The 5,000-nt window shown below is 35.9% G+C and overlaps 1 protein-coding gene across 6 annotated transcripts in view; it reads right to left on the reverse strand.

Annotated features, from left to right (window-relative positions):
* Positions 1-5,000, reverse strand: part of adgrb2 (adhesion G protein-coupled receptor B2) — a 634,025-nt gene that overhangs the window by 317,506 nt on the left and 311,519 nt on the right. The gene's annotated exons all lie outside the window — the stretch shown is intronic.

The raw sequence follows: 5,000 nt of genomic DNA on the forward strand, positions 1-5,000 counted from the left end.
CAGTTTCTCTTACATTTTATAGACGGTATAGGTGAATTAAATAAACTAACTTGGCCGTAGTGTATGTGTGTGAATGAGTGTGTATGGATGTTTCCCAGTGATGGATTGCGGCTGGAAGGGCATCCACTCTGTAAAACATATGCTTGATAAGTTGGCGGTTCATTACGTGTGGCGACCCCTAATGAATAAAGGGACTTAGCGGAAGGAAAATGAATGAGTATATAGGAATTTAAGTGATATTTAATGGCTTTGTATAGTGATACTTGACTATTTAAAAACATTTATTAGACAATTGTTATTTATAAATTAAAAAAAATATATAATAATTCTAATTCTGAATATGATGTTTAGGATAATTTCATCATTGTGATCCACTTATACACTGTAAACAATTATTTGGTATTATACACACATTTTGGTAACACTTTAGTTTAGGACACAAGTAATGCTATTAACTACTGACTATTTGACTGCTTATTATTAAGGTATTAACTGTTCATTAACAGTGTCAGGCACGTTCCTTTAAAAGAGTAATTAGTTATAGTTACTTCTCACAAATAGTAACTGAGTTAGTAAATGAGTTACATATAAAAGTAACCTATTACCAGAGAAAGTAACTATTTTGGGTTACTTTTTTAAAAATCTAATTGGTCAAATGGGGTCCATTTATTAGTCCTAGGATGGAATTAATAGTATGGGTGAAGGTTAAATGTGTGTAAGCCTTTTCAGCACATGTGAAAAGAAATATTTTTACTTGATACAATTTATTTTAATTTGTTTCCAACTCCGAATTTTATCTGACTCCAATTTATAATAATTAAAATTTAGATTCATCAAATTCAAGCTGATCAACTTATAGGTTGTGATTTGGTCTAATTTAGATAAATTAACCTAATAAATCATTATTTTCAGTTAATGATTCATTGTTTACCCGAAGTCGCTTAGAGTCAGTATGCTCAGTTACATCTGCTCATGGACACATCCTCGCCAGTTATGGTTCTTAGAGGATATAACTGTAAACTAATTTCCTTTAAGTAATATTAGGCTGCCCCATGCTTGCTCATACATAAGAAAGTTTGATTTAACCACTAGATTATCATACAAAGTCAGTGATTATCTGAAATCAACATCAATCAAGTCTCTAATGCTGTGCCTATGCTCCATCCATTGAGCCTGAATGTATGAGCAATCCTGGTTGTAGGACAATAAAAGCTTCACAAAGAGCCTTGTCTTGTCATGAGTTGATGTGAAGACCATTTTCCCTGGAGTGGAGCATCTGGCAAAGATCTTATCAAAGTCAAAACCCAAATCAACAGATATAAGGGAGATTGTAAAATATTACAGTGAAATTAAGATCACTTTACCAATCACACAGACAGATTTAAAATGACACCAAACATGATTATAGAGCTACAAGATACACCATATTAAAAACTTGGTGAACTGCTGTAGTGGAGGAGGTAAAGTCCAGGGCAAAGAGGGGGGCTCAGGATGCATGATCGAGACAACCTGAACAACTGTTTTTTCTAGCTGATCTTCTCACATTAGAAAGTTTATTGTTTTAGTGCCTGACCATTCTCGTGGTCTTGTTTCGAGTGGAGTTCCATAACAGTTCTCAGGGTTTAATATTATGGAGAGATATAGCCATCATTACAACTATAAAATAAAAATAAAACATTGTACACTAATCTACACTATTTTAATGTTGTTATGGGACAATGTGAGAGACAACCATCAAATTCAACATAACTATAGTTGCACAATAAAACACAATAGATGGTTTAAAAATTTAAGTATTTATTGCACAGATCACATCTCACAAGACTTGTCAACAAACAAGTCTAAATATATAATAAACAGGTAGCAGAGCTCACATTATCACCTGTGTTCTTAACCACTAATTTTGTGGCGGCATGTTACAAGGTGAGGTGAGGTGCTTTTTTAGATTAGAATTACTTGTCACAGATACAGAGAGACTTTTATAAGTCACATGATACATAAACATTCTTGGCTTTCACCTTTTGCACCCAAATGTAGTGATTATTTTTCCAGTTTGTAAAAGCTACCTTTGAACTTGGATTTTCCATGGTTCTGACTCCTGGTTGTTGGTGTGTGCGACTAATTGATCATTCACATTGTCTACGTTTACATGGACATCAGTAATCCAATTATTTCCTTTAATCTAATTAAGATAATAATAAGACTAAGGTGCTTACATGAGTTGCTTTTTGAGTGTTACTTTCATGATCCCGTTTTACATGTTATAGCACATAATTCGATTAACATCATTGCATTGCAGAGCTATCCTTCCGGCAGTCGCTTCAGGCTCCTCCGGACAAAAACCAGCAGACTGAGGAACAGCTTTTTCCCCAGAGCTGTCTCCCTTTTGAACTCTGCCCCTCACTGACTCTTTTGCCCCCGCAATACACCCCCCACACTCCTCTAACTTATACTCCTCACAATCACTGCACTGTTTAACATTTGCACATTTAAAATTTGCACATATTTATTGCACTACATTGCACTGATTCATTTATTTGAACTGTACATACCCACTGCACATGGACATTTCTAATTATGTACACACCCACTGTACATATACATTTGTAATTATGTTTCTCTATCTGCACACTTCTGATTACTAATAGCATCCTGTACATATACTCATTTATTGTAAATCTGTTCATAGCTAATACAACCTGTATATAACGTTCATAGTACATCCATCTGTAAATATCACCATAGTTTTTCTATAACTGTACTTTATAACTTATACCTGTATCCTGCACTTGCTGCTATTGCACTGCTGGTTAGACCTAAACTGCATTTCGTTGCCTTGTACTTGTACATGTGCAATGACAATAAAGTTGAATCTAATCACCGAGCTTCATGCAAGTTTGGGAGTTTCAATTTTAATTTGTCGACTTTAACTGCACTTTCACTTTCATTCATGAACATTTCATGCATGCCCTCCATGACAAGCGAGATATTGGATGCAACTATGGGGGGGGGGGGGGGAGATGGGGGGGGGGGGTGGGGGGGGGATGGACTGATATTTTCTTATTATATTATTCTACTTTGTCTGTATTGTAATGCAAACACTTGTTTGTAGAGTAAGTAGTTTGACCGTTTTTTGCCGTTTATTATTCCTAGTCATTTCTTCCATAGGCAACTGAATCGGAAGTTCTAAAACAATCGCAAAAACGCGCGCACTTCCGCATTGAAGAATAAGGTCAATACAAACTATACAGTATACTATAAGCAGGGATACAATCAGTCAGCGCAGTCGTAGCTCCATGGTAAAAAGCGACATTTTGTGTCAGCCGGTTTGTTTACTTGCGGGAGTTTTCCTGCACGTGAATTCTGACCAAATGATAAGCCGTTTAGGGAATATGTACAATAACATCTGGCCAATGTGCGATGTGGATTTTGTCAGATGACTCCATTTTGGTTCTTTTCGGACCAAAGCCAGCAGAGTGGTGTGAAAACAACCCAAAGACGGCAGGAAATGCTACAATGCATCACTTATTGCCCTTGGTCCGGACCAAATGAAGCGAACTACAGATGTGAAAGCACCCTTAGAAAAACATCAACACCTCATCATGATTTATTGATCATGTTTTATTTTTTAATGTGCTGTACGTTTATTTTTGTAGTCAAAGCTAAATATAGTAGCTACACACTGTTTGAGCACAAGCTAACAAAGACAGTGGCAACGACGAGAAAGACAAACATACAGTGCAGCATTAGGAAGCGAAATAGACGTTTATTAGCAAAGAGAGCCGCATGGTATACATTGGTGCGCATGGGATGGATGGATACTCTAGAGATTTCCCCCCGCTGGCTCTGTCAAACAGACCTGATTACCAGCGCTCCCCGTAGGCCCTGTGTTAATACGCTTATGATAGCTCAGACGCGCACACAGACGATCACACTAATTTACTCTGTCACGCAAAAGACAATAGTGGTGTCAGCAAAGGCGGGGGTTTGTTTCTGCTTGCTTTTTGTTTCTTGCTCCTCCTACGCTTCCTGTCTTTACTTCTGTACTTGGTCTTTGCCACAGTCTACATTCAGGTGAATAGCAAAACAGATTCAGTTGACGTCAAAATTATTAGCCATCCTGTGATTTTTTTTGTTTTTCTCTTTTTAAAATATTTTCCAAATGATGTTACAGAGCAGGGAATTTATCACAGTATTTCCTATTATATATTTATTTTCTTCTGAAATCTTATGCGTTTCATTTTGTTAGAACAAAGTATGTTATTATTATTTTTATATAATTTTAAGGTCAATATTATTATCCCTGTTAAGCAATATGTTTTTTCGATTGTCTACAGAACAATCCACTGTTACACAATGATTTGCCTAATTACAATAATTCGCCCAATTAACCTAGTTAAGCCTTTAAATTTCACTTTAAGCTGATTTCACTTTAAGAATGTTAGTATCTTGAAAAATGTTTAGTAAAATATTATCTGCTGTCGTAATGGCAAAGACAAAATGAATGTTATTAGAGCCAGGTTTTGTTCCCGTATTTTCAGCAATTTGGGTTTTATGTCACTGTCACCACTTATGTAAAAGTTCTACAAAAACATCATATTTTTGATGCAATTTGCATTGAATGAAGTGATAATGAAATAAATGTGTATTGACTTGACTATTTTAATACTGTAATATGGTCATATTCTCAAAGTATCACCAAAAATATCTATATTTGACAGACTATGCTTTATTAGTCTTCATTTTGACATATTTTCAGAGCACTGATTTGAAATTTTAGTCATCGTGTAGGAATTTATTCATTCATTTTCCTTCGGCTTAGATTCTTTATTCATCAGGGGCTGCCACAGTGGAATGAACCGCTAATTTCTCCAGCATATGTTTTACACAGTGGATGCCCTTCCAGCTGCAACCCAGTACTGGCAAACATCCATGCACACTCATACACTACAGTCACAGTCATACACTACGGCCGATTTAGTTTATTCAATTCACCTATA

Source organism: Danio aesculapii, chromosome 19, assembly GCF_903798145.1.
Source record: "Danio aesculapii chromosome 19, fDanAes4.1, whole genome shotgun sequence".
NCBI lineage: Eukaryota > Metazoa > Chordata > Actinopteri > Cypriniformes > Danionidae > Danio > Danio aesculapii.